Source organism: Sus scrofa, chromosome 1 (genome assembly GCF_054392235.1).
Source record: "Sus scrofa isolate SSC_HxYL_T2T_F1_AM1 chromosome 1, Sscrofa_HxYL_maternal_Yorkshire_Landrace_v2.0, whole genome shotgun sequence".
NCBI lineage: Eukaryota > Metazoa > Chordata > Mammalia > Artiodactyla > Suidae > Sus > Sus scrofa.
In genome coordinates, this window is record NC_139383.1 from 51,951,931 (window position 1) to 51,974,353 (window position 22,423).

General features: G+C 40.7%; 1 protein-coding gene and 1 non-coding gene across 51 annotated transcripts in view; both read left to right on the plus strand.

Moving 5' to 3' along the window:
* The window catches only part of RIMS1 (regulating synaptic membrane exocytosis 1), a 462,151-nt gene that overhangs the window by 155,645 nt on the left and 284,083 nt on the right, over positions 1-22,423 (plus strand). The window lies entirely within an intron of this gene.
* LOC146406074 (U6 spliceosomal RNA) lies at positions 1,584-1,690 on the plus strand. Its single transcript, XR_014832678.1, has one exon. It is a non-coding gene; the product is annotated as a U6 spliceosomal RNA (small nuclear RNA).

Genomic DNA, 22,423 nt, shown 5'->3' on the forward strand with positions numbered 1-22,423 from the left:
CAAACATAGTAAAATACTTAAAAAACTGGGTGGGTGCTATAGAAAGAACTTACAAAGCAAAGTAGAAAGGTTAAGATTAGTTTTCATATCCAATTCAGGTGTTGTCTGAAGCTTGTTCTTAGGTGATTTATGATTTTTAAAAATGCATTGCTTTTGAGTATTCTGAATACTAAGAGAATAGTGCTTTTTTCCACTCACTAGTCTCATAGTGGTCCCCGTGGACCAAATATTTTGGGTCATCATTTTATATCTTACACTAGTACCAGTTGGAAAAATCCCGTGGACCCATTTTTAAGTATTTTGCTATATTCTGCATGTTAAGAACCTGTATAATGGGAAAGACATCTCTATTAGAAATACTCTTTGAGATACACTAGATAGGACCATTCTTGTTCTGTAATCTCTAAACACAGCATGCTAATAAGGGAGGAAAAAATGCAGTATACAGAGGAAGCACAGGAAAGTTTTATGAAGCACTGTTAATCATTTGGAAAATTTGGAGACAGCTTAAGTGTTCTAACAATCCGAAATCACCCGAAAGCAAGCCTCAGACAGTACCTGAATTGAATATGAAAATGAATCTCAACTTTCTTACTTTGCTTTTTTAGCTCTTACACTACACCCACTTGGTACTAATTATAATTTTTTCCATGTTTCAGTTTATCTTAGAATCGTGGTGTATAATGCCACCATCATAGAAGACACTGGCGCACACTAACACACACACTCACACACTTGCAAGATTATTTGCATCACTGATAATTGTGAATGTAAAATAAGAAGTTCCTCAAAAGGCAAGTTCCGTTCTGCCACAGCTTTCTCTTAGAAAAGAAAAGGAAATGATAAAGAAATAGAAGGGTTCATAGCTGACATTTTTATCTTCCTACCTTAAAAATCTAGAAAGAAAATCTTTAAAAAATCAAACTGTTACTTGTTGATGTTTTGTATACACTGTGTGGTTCTTCCAGAAAGTCCCTGATGGCCTCTGAGTGTGAAGGGAATGTCAGCATTAAAATTGATCAACAAAAAAAACTGGATGTAATTGCATGGTGCAATTTTGTGCCTAGATCATTCATTGATTTTTTTTTTTTTCTTTTTGAGGATATATTCTGTCAGGAATATTTGGTTTAACTCTAAAATTCTGATTCTGTTCCTTTGAGAACATTCAGTTTACCAGTGAGTTTATCAAATATAATCTGATATTGCTTTTAGAAAATTGTAAGATACTTTTAAAGAGAATTTCCCCCTTTCTGTCTGATTTACTACACCTCAACTTTATTTACTGATGTGATTATTTCTCTAATTATAGCTTTAAGTAAAGATGTAACGCTGAGAAATCTCTGAGTAAAAAATCTTAGTGAATAAAATTTCAAGAAATTTATTTTAATTTATATGTACATTTTAAAAAAATGCAATTAAACAAAAAAGAAAGCAAAATTGCCAATAATATAATCAAAACCCAATAGCTTCTGTGTATATATTATGGTATGTAGGACTCCAGATATGTATATTAGTGCTTTAATGATTGGGCCAATAGTGACTGATGGCCACATGTCTCTTTTGAACTCTCAAGAAGTTGATGAGTGCTCGCTTCGGCAGCACATATACTAAAATTGGAACGATACAGAGAAGATTAGCATGGCCCCTGCGCAAGGATGACACGCAAATTCGTGAAGTGTTCCATATTTAAAAAAAAAAAAAAAGTTGTTGAGCTCTAGGACCAGCCTGGGTATGAGCCTTAAGTTTAGGTTCTGTGTTTACATAACCATCAGGTCTGTTTGAAAAGTGCTGCCTGACACTGTTCTCATCCATCTTTGTGAGTATGTGAGTCAGAGGGTGGGCTGGGGAGTGAGATGGGGTGGATGTTTTCTTGAGGAAACGTGACCATGCTTAGACACTAGAAGCCACAGTTCTGGAAAAGTTTGAAGATACAGAGGAGTACATCTGATGAACTAGGTTGCTGAGGGTGCTAGAGGGCCCATGTCCATTCATATTCAGCTAGACCAGCCTTTATTAGAAAAGAAATTATTCCTGGAAGTTCCAGTTGTGACACAGCAGAAATGAATCCGAGTAGTAACCATGAGGATGTGGGTTCGATCCCTGGCCTCACTCAGTGGGTTAAGGATCCAGCATTGCCGTGAGCTGTGGTATAGGTCACAGATGTGGCTTGGATGTGGCATTGCTGTGGCTCTGGTGTAGGCCAGCAGCTATAGCTCCGATCAGACCCCTAGCCTGGGAACCTCCATGTGCCAAGAATGCAGCCCTAGAAAGAAAAAAAAAGGAAAGAAAAGAAATTATTTCTGCTAGAGAGAAAAAGATAGGAACAGAAGCATATATATTTATGAATAAGACAGAAGGACTTTAAGGGAAGCCAACCATATGGGTACTATTGTGTTTATTCATATTTTTATTTATTATTTTTAGCAAGGTTATGTGCTATACATTGGAATCTGGAGACAGGTGGGAAATGAATGCTTTAGAACATTTATACTGAGAACTGAAATTTTAGGTTTCATTTTAAAAAACATGGAATTCTGGGGGAATTTTACTTTTGTAGAATGTTTGCCTTGAATATTTGCTTCAGGCCAATGACCGCAGAAAATAGATATTTTAGACCATTTAAACAGTCTCTTCTGTGATCAATATACCTCCTTCGTCTTTAACTGTAAGATATAGTAGTCTGCTGTTCTCCTGTGATTTGAGTCTTTGCATAGAATAGAGACTTAAAAATGTCTTTAGATTTAGGAAATATAATTTAAAGTCACCTTACTTCGGAAAGTAAATACTATTTCTGTTAATGACTCAAATACCTCTCTTCATTATAGAAAAATATGCAGTTATAAAAAAAAAGTCTTTTTTTTTTTTATGGCCTAAAATGTTATGCTTTGCAATTGGGAGTGACCTGCGTAACAGAGCAAGTCTAGGCTTCTGGTTTTAGCTGCTCACAGCCTTTTTGTGTGACCCTGCCCACTGCAGAGATTGATTTTCTCTTTCTGCTTCTCTCCTCATTGTAGTTTTGAGATTCTTTGAATAAGCTCATCAGACTTAACTACTTATTAGAGTTTTGTTTCCCAGAAGCAGCAATGTGACACTCAGCAATTCCAAATTAAATCTAAATGCAAACCTGGAATCTTCAGTTTCACAATTTATTTGATGGCCTTCTAAATACTACAAAGGAGGGATTCTGTGGAATAATGGCTAGAAATGATAATCATATGTTATTGGGCTACTGTATTTTAATTCCTAGCGACCAGCCACCCTTAAGCAGTTTGCCAATCTGCCTGAATTAAATGCCTTGTAATACCAAATTTAAAGACATGAATATACTATATGAGAGATAGGAGGCTAATGGAACCAAAAAACAGCTTTCAAAAAGTTTACCTGCCATGTCCATAAGCTATAGAGGCTACTTTACAGCTATTCTGACCTAGCTGGCAGTGTAGAAGGGAGTCAATTAAAGGACCTACAAATTTCATCCAGATTCTCCTTTCATAAAATTGACACCAGGCCTATAAAATAAACAGGTTAGTATTAATTACTTTGTAGAATTAAGTGGCTTTTAACATTATTTTTCTAACCAAGAAATCTCAGTTAAAGTCTTGTTCTTTTATGTGGGCTATGACTGAAAAATCAGTTGCACCCCAATTGGAACTATTTGTCAAACTCTTTCAGTTTGTTGGGTAGTTAGTTGTGGATTACTTCCCATTTCCATTATCCGAGGTAGCACGCGAATTGTAGTAGCTCCAAACCCAATACTTCTACTGGCCAAACAATTTATTCATTCAACAACTGTGAGTGGTTGGCACTTAAAGATTTTTGGAATACAAACTGAATAAAACAAAAATCCCTCCCTCATGGAGCTTATATTATACTGGGTAGAGACAAAAGATAAAATTAATAAAAATAATTTATGTTATATTAGAAGATACTAAATGGCCAAGAAAGGAGAGAGAAGTAGGCTCAGAAGTCATAGGGAAGGATGTATTTGTGTATTCAGGTATGGTAGTTGGGGCTGTCTCCATGAGAAAGTAGCACTTGTGCAAGGACTTGAAAAGGATGTGAGAGTGAGCTAGATAAGCAGGGGAAGGTTTGATGTAGCTGGTGCGACATGTGCAAATCTCTGAGGTCAGTGTTTTTCCAGGGAGTTCTTGCGGAAGTAAGGGGGCCAACCTGGCTAGAGAGGAGGAAAGTGCCATGAGATTGGCCAGAACAATAACAGGCTTTGTAGCTATCCTTCTAACATGGGATGTGAAAGACTACACCTAACAATGCAGGCTTCACAAGTAGTTACTGAACACAAGCATAAACACACCGAACACAGTTTATAAAATTAGTTTTGTTTTCCTTTATGGAAAGAATTACCTGATTTTCATCAGTAAAATTAGAATGTTGGAAAATAAAAAGAGAGAAGTTACTCTATGAAAGTGTGAAATTATTTAGAAAACTCAATCTGAATTTTTGCCATTTATATTTAATACAGTGGTTTTAACTTACTGTAGACTCATCCTAGTCAGCATGAGTTCTAATTCTTTCCCAATGTCTCAGAGACAAATTCAGTTCTTCAAATCAGAATAGATCTATATGTTTTAGCAGAAGTTAACCAGAAAGTACATGGAGTCAATGTCTATAAAAAAGGGTGAGTTTGACAGGCACCTTTTGATTGCAGTTTCCAAGCAGCATCAGAAGATCCATGATGATAGTTCTACCCAAAAGAGAGCTCCTAGAACCTCCTCAGTTCTCCTTTTACACAGGCGTGATCTTCTCACTTATTGGTGATACCTTTATTGCTTCCCAGTGGGCCTCCTAGGACAGCCATGGTTCACAGGGGCCAGGAGGATCTTAGAGTCCTTATTCAGAGCCTGGCATGTCAGTTGCCTTTTCCATCTTAAGCTACCAGTTATCTCAGCCTTATGCTTGTCTGAAAGGTCCAGATAGCATGATGAAGCTTGCTCAAATCTTAAAATAAAAATGTCATTAAATTTTCTATTTCAGAATACTTTCTTTCCAAATATTCGTTTTAAGAGTGAGTTTTGAGGTCCAAGGAAATCAGGAGTAAAATGTAAAAAGATCATTTGAGGGGAAAAAATGGATTTGTACTATGGTATTCGTGTTACAAATTCTAGTTTTAGAAACCAGGGAAGTAGGAAGGAGAAATAACCTCTTTCAGGTGTTATTGGTGTTATTCTAACTTAAAATATATTTTTTTTAAGTTAAAGTTTTGTTACTCCCCAGATCTTTTAATATTTTTTTACAATAGGGTACAATTCAGAGTTAGACTTATAAGACATTGCTAGCTTGAATGGAGAAGTGTGATGTAAAGTCTCTGTTACTGTAACAGTCATGTAATGTCACTGTTACATTACTTAAATGAAACTAAAGTCATTTTTTGGGATATTGTTTGGATCACAGAGATTCTAAAGAAAGAAAGGAGTTATCGCTCTTTGTGTTGGCCTTGAATATAACCTTCATTGTTCCCTCAGGACTTGTCTTATGATCTGAGTGAGATTGGCCATTACATTCCGTCTACCACCCTTTGGTTAAAATAGCATATTTGTTGAGACACCTGCAAACTGTGATGATCCATCCACAGTGGTGAAAATATATGCATAGTCTTAGGTATCATCATGATTTTGAGTAGGAATGGTGGACAGTGGGCACAAAATAAATATTACAAATATCTTCATCTTGTATTACAGCAAGAATTACTTTAGCTGACAGTGTAAAAATCTAGCCCTGCACCAGGGTGTGGTTCAATGGCTCTTGCATCCAAAGTGCGAGGATTTCCCAATGAAACATTTCCTCTCAGGCCCTGCCGTTGCTGTTTCTCAGCCAACATGGTCCCTGTATTTCTGTGTCACCCTTTCCCTGAGCCTTGCTGTCCTTCAGCATTGCAGGAAAGCTTTGCCTTTCATCGGGGACCTGCAACAAAATGTGGCCTACATGTTGCTTTCTTGAGAGTTACAGGATAGATTTTGACTATGTGTACAGGATGTAGAAAAGAAAAGAAAATAGAAAATGGAAAGTTGGAGAAGGAACAATCTATATTTATAGCAGTGGGTAGTAGTATCATAATGAAGGAACTGGGCCTGGTGAGTGAAGTGTTTCATCAACAGCCTGCTGGGAAATAGGATTAAATATAAAAATGTTAATGAAAAGGTTATTATCACATCAAAAGTTATTTTCTTACCTTTAAACTTTAATTATGAGAAACAGGTTGAGAATGGGGAATACATTCATTACTCTGGCCCGAGATTAAGCTATGTGTTTCTTAGTGCAGTTAAAATACTTGGGGGAGGGCTGACAGCAGTCCGTATAAACTGCAGAGCATGTATTACCTTCCAGCTCTTGAACTGATGTCAGCATCTTGTCCTGGAGGTGGATGTGCCCCAGGGTGGTGGCAGGTGAGACACGGAAGGAAGGGCGGGGCTGCAGGGAAAGACTGAACAAAGACTAGGGGAGCAGATGGAGAGATGCTCTCAGAGGACCAGCAGCATGGCTGGGAACAGGGCTGCTCTGAAGTGAGTTCAGGGTGGACCAGAGGACAGGGTCCCCAAGAGCAAGACAGTGGGAATATCAGGGGTCAAGCTCAGGAAATCTGGGATACAGATAAGCCACCCAGAAAGCAAGATTATCTGATTCTTGGCAGCCGAGGCCCCGAGTTAGGACACAGGAACCAGAAACTGCTATCTTTCTCTAGGGGGATTTTTGTTTGTTTGTTTTTCCTTCCGTGTTTGCTGATCAGGTAGGAACCAGCCTCAAGACTTTAGAGCTTGGAATCTGGCCACTCATCCCTTCTGACAATTCAACAGTGAAGGCAGATGACTGAGAACTTCTTAGTGCAGAAGAATCCACAAGTTGCAACATCAAATTGTAGTTTATAGAGTCAAATTTATCTAATTGTAGTTATAAAGCCAAGTTCAATAGCAACAGGGCTGTGGGCATTCTAATAGCATTTACTGTGGATCAGGAAGTCAGAAAGTGGGAGGGTAGGTGTCCTTATGTAACTTAACCAGCAAAGGCAGAACAGTCCCCGGATGGCTTTTATCCCTGAAAACTGAGGGACAGGGTCAGCTCGCCAAACAACATGAAACATGTGTGGCTTTACCCATAACCCCTAAAATGACCTCCCTTCTGATATAAAATATTTTGTAAGATATGGCCTTTGTTTGGGGAGCCCTAAGAAGAATAATGGAGGGTGGAGTTCCCGTCGTGGCGCAGTGGTTAACGAATCCAACTAGGAACCATGAGGTTGCAGGTTCAATCCCTGGCCTTGCTCAGTGGGTTAACGATCCGGCATTGCTGTGAGCTGTGGTGTAGGTTGTAGATGCGGCTCGGATCCCACGTTGCTGTGGCTCTGGCATAGGCCGGTGGCTACAGCTCCGATTGGACCCCTAGCCTGGGAACCTCCATATGCCGCGGGAGCGGCCCAAGAAATAGCAAAAAGACAAAAAAAAAAAAAAAAAAAAAAAGAAGAAGAATGTAGGGAAAAGGGTGAGTATACCATTTCTTTACACTTTCATTGTTGATTCTTGCTACCTATTTTTAGCAGATTAGTCTAATACTTCTACATTTTTTTCCCTAAAAAGCACTTGATTACTATTGTAACTTAGATGCCACTACATATGTGTATGTGTGTGTGTATCTATAAAATAAGTGTATCTATATATATATATGTAAATATTCATTTCATGTGACAGTCCCTTTGCTTATTGGAGCCAAAGTACCTTTTTCAGTGTGAAACTGAAGAATCCACCCTGAAGACCTGTCCAGAGAGACTAAAGAGAAGCCAGTGACTCTACTTCCCCAATTTGAGAGAATCAGGATAAAGGAAGAATGATTTTTTTTAAGAGGCTAACAGGTTCCACAGAGATCAGGAGTTTGCAAACTGCCCATGATTCTGCGGGGGGACAGACCTGAGCACAGCTGTGTGCCCTGTGACTGACCCATGTCCGAAATGGCTATGGCTGCCTTCTTAAAAGAAATATTTGGTTTGAGAAGTCCCACCTCATGAGGAGAAGGCATCAGATTATTCCTTGTTTCTCAGTAAAAACCCCCTCCTTGGGGCCCCGCACGGCTCTCCTTCCTACTCTGAGTCAGTCTCTGTTAGAGCCATCTTGGTCCAATTCTGTCATGTCCAGTCACAGTCACTTAACAAGAGCAAACTGGTGTTGGGAGTGAGAGGGTCCATCCTCTTTAATATTTCAGCCTCACCTGTGATGTGCAGCGGCTGCCTTCCATGCCTTCTCTTCCCTCCTCCTCAGTGTGGAGCACTTGGGGTGCAGCCCTGCTGTGGCCCATGTGGGCTCGAGGGCGTGGGCCATGGTCTGATTTTGACACCTGCTCCTTCTTCTCTGCTCTGGCTTTTAGAAGTGGGAGAGGAAAAGGCCATCCTTAGAGCATGCAGGCTGTGTCTGACCTCTTCTGAGCCATCACAGCTTCTCTCATCCCCACGCCCAGCCCTGGCTCGCGCAGATGTCCAGATGCCTGCCCTCACCTGGGTTTCTGTGGTGGGCCCTTAGAAGGTCTAAGGGGAACTGTGTATGTGCAGTGTACCAGTGGGGGCCTCCAGGAAGGGCTCTCATAATCCTCCTTCTCTCTGCCTTTCCCTGCCAGGCGATGAGCCTGCAGCTGCCAATACTTTCTGCAGGGCTAGTGGCATCTGGTCCACCTTGGGGACCAGAGGTTATGGCCAGGCCCCAGCTTGGTGGATGGACATATAAGGCTCAATGATACTTCAGAAATGGAATGTGACTAACAGAGGCGGGTAAAGAGAAAGCTATCTTCATCTCAGTTCAATGACTCCTCCAGATGGTACCACTTTCCTGCCCCAGCCCTCTTCACTCTCTCATTCTGACAAAGGCCAGGAGCTGGTTGAACTTCCTTGATCTTTGAGAGTATGGACAATAAGGCCTGCTTTGAACTTGACTCTGGAGATTATTTTTCTCTTCTCAACAAGGCACACTCTTTGCATTAATCTTGTTCAGTTTGTAAGGGTAGGGAGAGAAGGAAGAACTGCACAGAATTCTCATAGCAATGTTGAATGTTTACTGTGTGTATGGGGTGCTCTTATAACCCATTGGAAACAGAGGTCCAGAAGAGGTAAGTGACTTGTCAGAGTTCACTGAGCTAAGGAGCAGCAGGGCCAGAATTTAAATCTGGGCAGTCTCACAACAGAGGCTGTGTTCTAACCTCTTCCTCTTGTAGCTTGTAGGACCTGATGCCGGGCCATTGTTTGTGGGTTTGTAGAGGCAGAATCCTGAGAAAATTGGTTGTGAACCTTAGTGGACAAGCGTGGGAACACTCCTCTTATGGTGAGAATACCAAATCATAACACCATAGAGCTTAGTAATGGCAGCAAGCCGCAACCACCGACCCTGAGAGCCCAGCAAATTTAGACATACTTCCTGATCAAATTAAAAGTGTATTGAAACAAGTTATAATTATTTTAGTGCACTCTCCTCTTTTACACTAATTAGCAATTTATTTTGCAAAGTATTAATATAATTTAATGGCCATTTAGCTGGTTTTTTTTAAATTCTAATGCATCCCAAGATGATCAACAGTAGTTTTATTAAATGACTAAAGAAATGCAATGCTGACAGATCAGTGGTGATACCAGCAAGGGGGAAACAAATGCATCATTTTTTATGCATTCTTCCTGACATCTTTGGCTTTGCTCAAATTTCACAACCTATGGTAGATCTCCCAGAATTCTACAGCTATTTATCGATAAGACAGCAATGCACATAGTTAAGTGTCAAGTGGTTAAAACTGTTGAATTGCCCTTCAACACAGCGGCCTTTTCTGAAATGAAATAATGTGGGTCTGTGTGGCTGGGGTGAAACATGGCCCATCATCATGAGAGCATTCAGCACCCCCAACCTCCATGGCTGCCACAGTGGCACTGGTGGGGCACAGGTGGGGAGTGGCATGTTTTCCTTTGTGAGTCGGAGAACCCCATCTGGGTTGCTAAAGAGCTATCGGAGTGTCTTGCAGAATCCCAGGAAGAAGGATAAAGATGGACCAGAGGAACAGTGAGAAATAAGGACCAGGGTCCCCAAGGGAACTCTGGACATTTCCTTTCCAGTCTTTTGTATCTACAGACATGCATCCTTTGCTGGTCACAGCTGCTCTTACTTCCTTTGCATCTATTCAGATGATAAAATATCTATCATTTAGAATTCTCTGGAGAGTGAGCATGGTAAACTGTCAAGATTGTGAACTTTGAGATCTGCCTGACCTGGATTTTGTGTTTCAGTGCCCCTTGTTGGTTCTACCATTATGGGAGACTCATTTAATCTCAGTTTCCTCACATGTCAAAGTGATAATGCAGTTTACCCAGTGGCAGTGAGAACTGGTTAGCTGCTCTAGGTAGCACATCTATATTTTCTGAACGTGCGTTCTTCTCTTCCTTGTTGATTACACAGTCGCTCAACTAATAATGTAACACAGACGTAGCTGTGCATGACAGTTCATTCATTTAGATGTTTGTAAATGTACACTCTTTCTGTGAAAAAGGACATCACCAGGTTGTACCCAAAGACTGGTGGGAATGGGCTTCTGGGAGGATGCTGCTGCTGTCACACCGGGTGTGCTGGGCTAGACCAGGTGATGAATGGGAATTAGACCACTTACGGTGACCTGCTCGTGAAGAAACAAGAGAAGACGACCTTTTGCTCTTCCTCAAAGACAGCCTCCTACTTCCTGAGAGTAAGCTCCAAGTTTAGTTAGGTCCAGGGACCAGGGCTCTTTCTGCAAGTTTCTTTCTGGATGCAGCCTAAAGCCTTCCCAGCCCTAATGAAGATCTGGCTCCCCTGCCTGTGTGGTCCCATCCCTTTATCCCCAGAGAAGAGAGCAGGGGCTCTTGGGACTCGACCTCCTTTCCCCACTGCTCACACAACTATTTGTCACTGCTTCCCATAGAAATCTTTGCTCCTTTGATCTGATATGCTAGATATACAATCTGTGTTGCCTTTCTGTGCTTATGAGATTTTCAAGGAAAAAAAAAAAAGACAGCAACAGAGAATCAGTATACCTTTGGCTTTTATTGTTTATATGTTGGTTTCACTCTTTTTGAGTCACCCAACTAGCCCTGTAGTGCTCCATCACCTTGCGAGCACAGATATGGATTGCAGGAGTAAAGACTGGATGGTAAGGGAGCCTTGCCATCCACCTGGAGTCTTCTTGCATCTCACTGAAAACTCAGGAGTTTTGCTCTTAGAGGCATATGTAATTACTCTCCTAAAGGGAGGTGTATTTCATTCCTTTGTGAAGAACACTCCTAGAAATGGAGCAAACTCTAATGTCTGCTGTTGGAAGGAAAAAGAATAAGAGGTATAAGAAAATAATGCTTTGGAACCAGGAAAAAGACTTAGAGTAGGACACCATATCTCACAACGGCTAATATATGTGACATGAATTAGTGTATTATATTCTCTGAAAGCAGTGAGGCAGTGGTGATTTGGGAAAATGTGGCAGTGAGTATTGGAATCAGTCCCCGGATGTTACTTTCTCTGCAGTCTCATAGAGCACGCTTGAGAACTGGGAAACTCACGGAGGTCTTGGGATGTAGTCTTTGTGATTGTTGAGGAGCTGCTTCTCTCTTTTAAAATAACAATAATAGTTGCCATTTAATGAGGACCTGCTCCACTCAGGGCACACTCCTGGGTGCTCCTTAAATATAATTATATTTAGGTTCTCACAAAACATACCTGAAGGAAATGTTAACCCTCTTTTAAAGATGAAGGACCTGAGAGTCAGGGAGGTAAATTTTCTGGTCCTAAGTCACACAGTCTGTCCTTCAGTGAGTAGCCCACATCATTTTCAAAAGGACTTTAAAGGGAACCTCTGCGGATTATTATGAAAAATTGAGACAGTTGCTGTGATTTCTGCCACCTCTAAGCCAGCAAGACAAGTGACATTTTCCCTTTCCTATTTTGGCTTTAAAAAATGAATGACTCTTCTGCCTGTAAGTTTCATTTCACCGTGCCAGCCTTCTGAGTTCTAATATGTATCCTTTATGCACAAAGATGATAATTACTTCTAGGATGAAAGGAAGACTTAAGAGTCTTTATTTGAAATCTTAATTTTTGTATTTAGTTAGTATTTTTCAATTTACCAAAGGAGTTGAAATGACTTGTACATTAAATATAATTGAAAATAAGGGAGTTTCCATTGTGGCTCAGAGGTAATGAACCTGACTAGTATCCATGAGGATCCCTGGCTTCACTCAGTGGGTTAAGGATTCTCTGTTGCTGTGAGCTGTGGTATAGGTTGCAGACACGGCTTGGATCCCCAGTTACTGTGGCTGTGGTGTAGGCTAACAGCTGCAGCTCTGATTCAAGCCATAGCCTAGGAATTTCCATATGCTGAGGGTGCAGCCCTAAAAAAGACCAAAAAAAAAAAATGAAAATAAGAAAACAAAAGTTAAATAAGTAAATAGATTAGCTAAAACAAAATATAGTAAAGTATACTTAAGAAAATCTATTTATACACTTAATTTCTAAAATTGTTCTCAGTTTTATGGCAGCCAAAATGAAGAAAATACCATTTGCAAACTTCATTACCCCCCTATTAACAAAATGCGCAGAGTAGTCTGTAGATATTTTTCTAAAACCCTGCTTGAGAAGAAATTTTCACATAGACTAATTCAGGTGTAGCTTCCTAAACAGGTGGATTTCAGTGGTGCTGAGGTAACATGGTTTGAGTTCACTGTTTCTGTTCCTCTAGCCAGAGAACCAATAGACAAGCCAAACACAGGGGAATGGAAGCTACGGTGCCAAGAAGATCATTAAAAACATTGTTTAAGTGAAGTAGAGTCTTGAAGATTCTTGAGTCCAGTAAATTCAGGCTCAGATCCTTTGATGTTTGGCTGTTATGCAGATAACCTCAGCCATTAAAGTTCTGTGTTTATATAATTTATTGTCCAAAGAGATAGAAAAGGAGAACCAGTCATAATATACCAAGACGTGAACTGTCACCAGAGACGGTCTCAAGCACATCAGGATGGTGGCAGCCCTAGGTAAAAGCACTCTGACCCAAGGTCAGAGCAGCCTTAGAATCAGTTCTTGTGACAGTTGAGTACCACACCTGTGCAGATGCTGATTTTCATAGCATGGGCACCCTTGTATGGATGCCTAGGACATAAATCAAGATTCTTTTACGAATATTCCCAACAGTTTCATGGACTTTGAAAGGACTTGCTTGACTCTCCTGAAGTTTGGATACCTAGGTGTTAGAGAAATCCACTGATTCTCTTTTAAAATTTTGGAAAATCAACCCTGAACTTGTAGAATGATTTTCTGATATTGACCCTTAGTCCTAAGAGTCACCTTCTCTCCAGGGATTTCTCATTCATCCCTGTTGAAACCCTCAGTCAGGCCTCAGAGAAGCTCTGTGAAGGCAGACATTCTATATGAGTCCTCTTTACAGAGTTGACCCCACATCTTTATCATTTAAACAGAATCTTGTAAAAGGCTCAGAGATGACAGATGAATAATACATGCACAGTGACAAGCGTCTTGGTGACCTGGTTTCCAGAGTGAAGCTGACTCACCATTCCGGAAGCCCTTCTGGGCTTGGACTGGCTGCCAGGACCTCAGCACACTCCCACTGCAGAACCTGCCGTGTTCCAGCCATGTCTTGCGTGTGTGCTTCCAGAAGTGTTTGCCCTCCAAACAGTCAGTCAGAGGGTCAGTCTCTAGGCTCTGGTTTGTCCGTAAAGACTTCTTTCCTGGATTACTGAGAGCAGGACTATAGACATTCAGAAGCTCCTTTATCTTACTTCTTGCCAGATGTGTCCCTAATTTGACAAGCATAACTCATTAAAAACTCAACAGGAGTGCAAGAGACACAAAAGAAGTTGTAGGAAGATGATTTTAACATCATATGATCCATGGAAGTCATGCTGTTAGTCTGAAAATATTGTTAAAATAACTGACCTCCTTTTCTCTCTAATAAGTATTGAAAATATTTGCATTATTATAGCTAGTTGTGGAAGAAAAGCAGTCTTCTAACTGGATGTTTAGGGGTTAAAATAGAGCTCTTAATTTAATCAGCCATTTTGCTATATTAATGGTGAAAGTAAATGAATCTTCACTTACTACCATATAGTTACTGCTCATACTGACTTCTTAACTTACAGCTTCTAACTTTAACTTCATGATTATCACTGGGGCCAAACTGTGGTCTTTTCAGTCATTCGATATAATTTTGACATGATTCCATGAGGTTTTTTTCATTCAAACTATACATTTCCTAATTGTGTATGACTGTGACATGCTTCCAGCAGGTAGTTTTAAATTCCTTGTGAATCATACTGCCTTAACTTTATTAATGACTGTCTTAAAAGCTAATTTATCAATTGATTAAACTGTAAGAAGGAAAGGTGACATATGCTGCCACCATCCTCTTTGAAGCCTTAATCAATTCATGTTGGGGTCATTCTGACATCCTTATTACCAGCTGTCAGCATGAGGATTGAGTTCAGCTTTCAACCATCAGTCAACCCATCAATCAATAAAAAGTTCTCTTTGAGTTACTTGACATCTGTGAATTAGAAAAGTTCATATCAAAAGCCAAGTTTCCATTTGTTCTAAAGGGACTGGGTTATCTGGTAGAACTGGACCTGCTTAGTTTCCTATGGGCTGCAAGTGCCTAGTCTTTCCCAAGCCTGTTCTGACCACATCTTCCTGATGGGCATGTACACTAGAGTTTGCAAGCCCTGATCTAGACACTCACTCTTCCAGTGCACCGTACACTCTGAATCCGGATGACAGTTCTGGGTGCACCCCAAGAAGTGTGCCACACCCCACTGCAACATCTCCATGGCTCCTTCCACTGGCTTTAATTTTATATCCTTACTTTATATTGTATTATACACCACTGAGTACCGTTGTTCCAGTCAAGTGGGGCTAGTTGCTACCAAGTCCCAGCTTACGCTTTTACGCATCTTCCATTTTCTGATGCTTTTCCTCTTCCTCACATTCCTTCTCCCCTATAGTCAAGTATGAAAACCAAACCCATTTTTTTAGATCCAACGAAAAGTTTGCATTTCAAATTGTATCTTCCCTGAGCAGCCAAGATGGGTCATGGTCTTCTCTCCTCTACGTTCCCAACACTGATGTGTCTGGCTTTCAAATTCCTGAATGTATTCCTCTTTCTGCTGAAATGACATGTGGTCAAGACTTTTCTCAACCACTAGGTAGGGTCTAAATCTTGTTCAACCTGGCACAATTCCTATACTTATTTGACATTTAGTAATTATTTGTTGAATGAGAAAATTGTCTTCTTTGTTCCAATATCCTTTATGTCACCAACGTCCTGTGGGACACAGATGTTGATATTTATTTTTTAAGTTTTATTTTTGGCCACATCCATGGCATATGGAAGTTCTCAGGCCAGGGACTGAATCCAAGCCACAGCTGCTACCTACACCACAGCTGTGGCAATGACAGATCCTTAACTTACTACACCAGACTGGGAATCGAACCTGCACTGCCACAAAAACAACTCAGGATCCTTAACCTCCTGTGTCACAGCAGAAACTCTAGATATTAATATTTATATTTACATTCTAATTAGATAGAGGATGGATGTGTATATTTAAAATACTGATTTTTGTGATGTATGCGATTAGTTGGAGCTCTAGAGCCTTTTATATAATCAAATATTTGATCTTGTTGGTTAATCTTTTTTTTTCTTTCAGTTATTTCCATGCAGCATTGGTTGTTTATAGGTCTCTGAAAATAATTCAGAAGTAATTAGGAAATACCAATGATATATCTTTCTTGACATTATAATAGTAACCATGTCCAAACTATAAGAAAAACTATTATTCCTAAATTGTAATGTGGTGTTCGATTTTAGGTTAGCGGGATTAAATGTGAAACTGGAAGCTTGGCTGGGGATTTGTGGCTCATGGAACTCCTTTAAAGTAGAATATTGTAATATTCCTTTAGGTTACACAGGTTATCAGACTAGTCATTGCTCCTTGTTACTAACTCAGAATGATGTGCTTAACAGTATGTTACATGTAGAAGACATGTTGACAGCTTCTTTTGTGTCCATTTCCTTTCATGGGGTAAGAACCGTCTTAGCAGCCAAATGTTCCCAGCTCTCTGACTTCTGATCCTCTTCTCACTTGCTTCTTTTTCTTCCCAGTGCTGGGTCCTGGGCATTGCCCCACTCTCCCCTCCTTCCTTGGCTCCCAGGGTTTGCCCCAAGCCTGGCTCAGCATCTTAGAGGGACCACTCGACTGCCAAGTGAACAGCTGCCCTGTGCCTTCATAAAGTTCAAGTAAAAGTAGTTCATATTGGATACAAATCATTTTAGAAAAGATTTGCAACACAATAACATTTTAATTTTTCCTCTAGAGGGCATCTTTCATTGTTTTTAAGGACAGAAATGAGTGCATCCTCATAAATACAGTCATTACAATGTGCAGAAATATAATTGTTGGGCACAGCTCTGTCAGCAGAACTGTAGGGATGACTTGTGCTTGACCTTTAATCAGAGTGGAAAAGTCAGCATTTTATGGTGGCCCTTTAAATCTCTCAGCGGGCCAGGACCCGAGAGGAGTGGCCCATGATGACATTTAAACGTATGCAGTTTCTAATAAGACTCTGACCATGCCCAGACATTTTTTATCAAAGACTTAGGTTTTTTTTTTTCTGTTAAGTTCTTAATCTATTAAAGGGAAATAAGTAATGAGGTGACTGAGTATGACAATTCCGTCCTTGTGAAATGACCACGATCCATCCATTTCCAAACAGTAGTTCTGCTTGTCTGATTACTTTTTCATATAGCTATGCTTATGTGCCACAGACCACTTGGATCCTAAGAGCCCTCTCTCTTTTTTTGGTTTTTTTGTTTTGTTTTGTTTTATTTTGTTTTGTTTTTAGGGCTGCACCCACAACATATGGAGGTTCCCAGGCTAGGGGTCGAATCAGAGCTGAAGTCATCAGCCTACACCACAGCCACAGCAACTTGGGATCTGAGCCGCATCTCTGACCTACACCACAGCTCAGGGCAACGCCAGATCCTTAACCCACTGAGCAAGGCCAGGGGTCAAACCCGTGTTCTCATGGATACTGGTCAGGTTCGTTAATTGCTGAGCCATGATGGGAGCTCCCTAAGAGCCCTTTTATTTTATCATCTCCTCCTGCCTTCGCCCTTTCTTTCCCTCCTACTTACTTCTCTTCTTCCTTTTCTTTTTTTCTTTCTTTGTTTTTGTTCTTTATTTCCACCTTCCTATTCTGCCCACTCCTCCCCACCCTTGCCTCTGGCAACCACCAGTCTGGTTTCTGGATCTATGAGTTTGGCTCTTTAAGATTCTACAAGTAAGTGAGATCTACAGCATTTGTCCTTCTCTGACTGACTTATCTCACTTAGCATAATGCTCTCAATGTTCATCCATATGGTCACAAAGGGAATGATTTCCTTCTCTCTTATGGCAGCATTTTATATATATATATATATATATTTTTTTTTTCCGTTCATCTGTAGACACTTAGGTTTTTTTCCCCCTATCCTTTTCAAACATGTATTAAGCACTGACTCAATGGACAATATTTTTCTAGTTATCAGAAAAATTAGAAATAATAGAATGTTCAGTATTTTTCCTAAAGTGCCTCACAATCGAACTGGGGAAATACATCTTAGTATAGCCGACCTGAGATTACAAATTCAAGTACAAATAGTTGATTTGAGAGGAAGGATCCAGCAGCAGAGGAGTGTGGAAATGGGAAAAACAGATTTATTCATTTTGTGCTCCTTCACAAAGCACCAAAGACTAGGTGGCTTACTGCAGCAGAAAGGTATTATCTGAAGGTACTGAGGGCGGATGTTACGAGTGGAGGTGCTGGCAGGGCTGTGCTGGTTTTGGAGTTGCTTAGAGAGACCTGCTCCATGCCTCTCTCTGCTTCCGGGGGCCCCAGGTGTCCTTGGATGGTAGACACATTTCCTTGCCCTCTGTCTTCACATGGTTCTCCCTCCCTGCAGGTCCCGCCTCTGTGGCCTTTTTTCCCCTTTGTAAACGTCCTGTTGGATCAGGGCCCATGATAATGACCTCATTATCATGGACTGGATTATTCCATTACGGCCCTGTTTCCCAATCAGGTCACATTCTGAGGTACTGGGATCAGGACTCTGACATGTCTTCTTGGGGAACACGACTCAGCTCATAACAAGTACGAGAAGAAAGACAACAGGCAACCTTAATTCTCATAAAGAAATACTGGCAACTTGTGTGAAAACACAGGCCTTGTTGCCCTCTCACTAAAAGGAATGAGGGAGTGTGGGGCTGTGTTTCCAGGCCCCCTCTTGGTCACAGGCAGGGAGCTTCCATGCCCTCTTACTTCAGGCAAAGCGGGTGACCAGGTCCAAGAATGTCCTCAGGCGAGGAACACAAGTATGGCACTTGGAATTGGGCCAGCCCTGGAATTGTGAGCAGGAGGGGACATGGAAGGGGGAAGGGCCATCTCCAGTCTGTGATAAGGACAGAGAGAGCAGGTTAAAATGAGTAGCTCATCGGTACCCAGAGCAGGACTTGGGGTCCATCTTCAGGCTCGTAAGGATCTGGTGAATGTTGTCCTCTGGTGAGAAACTGACCATGGAAGCAGCACAGCCCGTGCAAGGAGGTGCTGTCTGTGCACCAGATTGGGGGTTGGGGTGACTTTGCATCCACTGGGTACCTCCTAAGGAGGAACTCACCTTTGCTCTGGGGAAAAGCCCACCTTTCGTCACATGCTTTGCAGTGACTCCTTGCTTGCTTCTCAGATCTCTCCCAGTTATTAGTTTGTTTTGGCTTTCTTGATAAAAACTATAATCTGTTTGCATTTGCTAGGGCTGCCGTAACAAAGTACCACAGGCTGGGTGGCTTAAACAACAGGAATTTATTTTCTCTTTTGTGGAGGCTGGGATCACAAGCATGGATTAAAGAGTTGGCAGTTGAGTTCCTTCCAAGGGCTGTGAAAAAGAATCTGTTCCAGGCCTCATAAGGGCAGATAGACAGCCGTCTTCTCCCTGTGTCTCTGCCTTCCCTCCATATTAGTCTGCATCCACATTACCTCTCTCTATAAGGACACTGGTCATACTGGATTAGGGCTCCCTCTCATGGCTGCATTTTAACTTACATATCTCTGGAAAGACCCTATTGCCACTTATCTTCACATTCAGAGGTACCAGGTGTTAGGACTCCATCATATGAATTTTTGAAGGGACGCAATTCAGCCCGTAACACTCTTTCCTCATGCCCCCACCATCCAATCCATATTCTTCTCACATGCAAAAAACATTTACCCTGTCCCAACAGTCCTCAAAACCTTCACCCCTCCCAGCATTAATTCTGAATATAAAATCTCACCTAATTCAGATGCAGGCAAAACTAGAGGAATGATGTATCTGAGGCAAAACTCCTCTCCAGCTATCTTTGCCTCTCTTGGGCTCTTTTTTATCCATCCTGAATTTTTTTCTGGTCTCTGCACTTCCTCAGATCTTGGCCCTTGCAAAGCTATTCTCTTTTCCCAGGACACTCTTTCTCTTTGTCTTTTAGTTTTGTTTCTTTCCATCCATTAAGCAGATACCTATAAGGCATTTCGTCCAGGTGACTCCCCTCACTTCCTTTCAGGGTCCCTCTTGCTTGCTTGCTCCTTCAGGATCCTGTATTTCTCTCTGATGGCACATGTCACACTCAACTTCAAGGTTAGACACTCTTACTACTGGCTAAGAAAGGAAGGCGCCCAAGGCATTTGATTTGTTACCACTATTGTTGTGGAATGGTGCTAGGAATGTAGGAAGAGATTGGTAAACTGACTAAAAGGGGTGGTGGAGAAAGAGGAAGGAAGGAAGGAAGGAAGGAAGGAAGGAAGGAAGAGAGGGAGGGAGGAAGAGAGGGAGGGAGGAAGGAAGGAAGAAAGGAAGGAAGGGGATTACACCAAGAGAAATGAGCCCACTTGATAGGAAGCTTTGATTGCAGTCTGTGACAATGTGGTCCCCATCACAGCTCGGTGTGTCACCTTGTTCAAGCAATTATCTCCCTGGGCTTTATCTGGCAAATAAAAAAGCTGGGCTTTAATTTTCTTTTTCTCTTTTATGATGGTGTCTTAAAAAAAACCTTTATTTTCAGCAGCTGTGAGTGAGTTTAAGATGTGACGGGTGGACTGGGTCCTGAAAGACCACCTCGGAGCCATTATGTAAATACAGGTGTGAAGTTCTGTTTGAAAGCAAGTACAAATGATTAATTTGAGTTAGGGATAGGGTTTGGACATTCACCGCCTGTGTTATGTTCCTGTTTGTACCAGTGTCTGCCTTTTGGAAATGTGTGTTTGCTGCAATGTAGGCATGGTGTATGTCATCTTACAGCACAGTCACCTCTTTAAGACCATAAACAGTGTTATTGATGTTCAGTATATAAGAGAGAGATGTCATGAAGGTATTTAGCCGAAGTCTGTTTAAAATATCTCTTTGTATTGTTCATCTGAAATATGCTAATATAATCAATTTTTAATCATCTGTGATTAGAGACACGCCTCAGTGAGAAAGTCCAGGGAAGTCTTCTGTGGATTAACATGAAGGAGAAAAAGAGCCCTTTGGGGCTAAACAGGTCTTATCCAAATCCAAGCCTGACCGTGATTCTGTGGTACCTACTGAGTACCATACTCTTTCAAAGGCTCACCTATCATCTGCATCCAGGATTTCCAGGAATTTGGCAAATGGAATTATTTTATGTAATGTTGGATCAAAATATTCCATTGAGATCTCCAGAAGACACAGATGAAAGAATAACTCTGCCTAATTTTACTGATAGAATTTGCAAAAGATTTCTAAAAGATAAATCCTTTTAAGTGTTAAAATTTGAAAAAAAAAGCGGTTGTTGTTGAAGTGTATATCTTCATTTTATTATTTGAACTGTTTATCTTTTTTTAATTATTTCTTCCTCCCCCAGAGAAAAAGGAAATAAGGACCACATGCAATTCACATTACATGTAAAAATAATAGTAATAATAATAATTACCAGCAACAATGATGGCAAATTTTTGGTGATTCTTTGCCCTTTGCCAGATACTTTATGGAGGATTTTACTGATAGTATCTTAACACTTGTAATAACCCTATGAGGAAGGCTTGATTATTCTCTCCATTTGACAGGTGAGAGTTTCTGAAAGGCTCAGAGAGGTTATACAGCTTGCCTTTGACCACATACCTGGTTAGTGGTGGATCTGAGATTCATATCCAGGCTGTCTAGAAACTATGCTTTTTTTTTGGTCTTTTGTCTTTAGTCTTTTTAGGGCCACACCTGTGGCCTATGGAGGTTCCCAGGCTAGAGGTCAAATCAGAGCTGTAGCCACTGGCCTACTCCACAGCCACAGCAATGCGTGATCCAAGCAGTGTCTGAGACTTACACCCCAGCTCACTGCAACCCCAGATCCTTAACCCACTGAGCAAGGCCAAGGATTAAACCCGTGTCTTCATGGTTACTAGTTGGTTAACCATGGTTAACTAGTTGGTTCGTTAACCACTGAGCCATGATGGGAACTCTCCTGGAAACTATGCTTTTAACATAACATGCTTTAGTTATAGTAGTCGCTAAGTAAGCACATAACTGAAAATGAATCAGAAACAATATCCAGAGAGAAACAATGTAATCACAAAATGAGGTCTGAGAATGTTGGCTCCTGAAAATGCAACTGAATTTATACTGTACTGGGAATACACCAAGATTATGTACAGGAGGAAGTGAATTTTCTGTTTGGTTCAACTCATTTTCAAGGGTGGTTGTAAATATGCAAGCTAAGACCATGGAGGAATTCCGATTATACTAAGGCCTTAGACAGCCTCCTTCCTTGAGATATTTAGGTTCCATTTTAGAGACACACAAGTGTGATAAATGATTCATCATTATCTTCTTACATATTTATAGATTTCAATGTTCTCTTTAAATCTGGAGTGAGCCAAGATAAAAATATTTGGCTTCTTTAATTTTATTCATTGCTTTCCAGGTACATACTTGGAAACTTGGGCATATTCTATGTCTGTGACTTAATGAAGTAAGTCCCTGTATTTTACTGAATGGACCCCTGGAGTCTTCTCTTTGAGGTCATTCAGTATTTTAACTAATGCTATGTTTGACTCTCAGACAGTAGCCAAGTTTGTTTGCATATCATACATTTTCAGATTTTTTTCCATTATCTGTACTTAGATTTATCCCCTCAACCAACCCAGATAAGAGCACAGCTATTTATAAACTATTTAGAGCTTTTTTGTTTTTACTTATAATCTTTTTCTCTGCTCAGAAGCAAGTTATATAGTTTCTTCAATCCTGTTTTTTCTTCCATAAATAAGATAATAAGAGTTCCTACATCTTAGGACTATGTGAGCATTAAACAAGGCTGTATATCTCTAGCCTGAACCACTTTGCTGAGGTC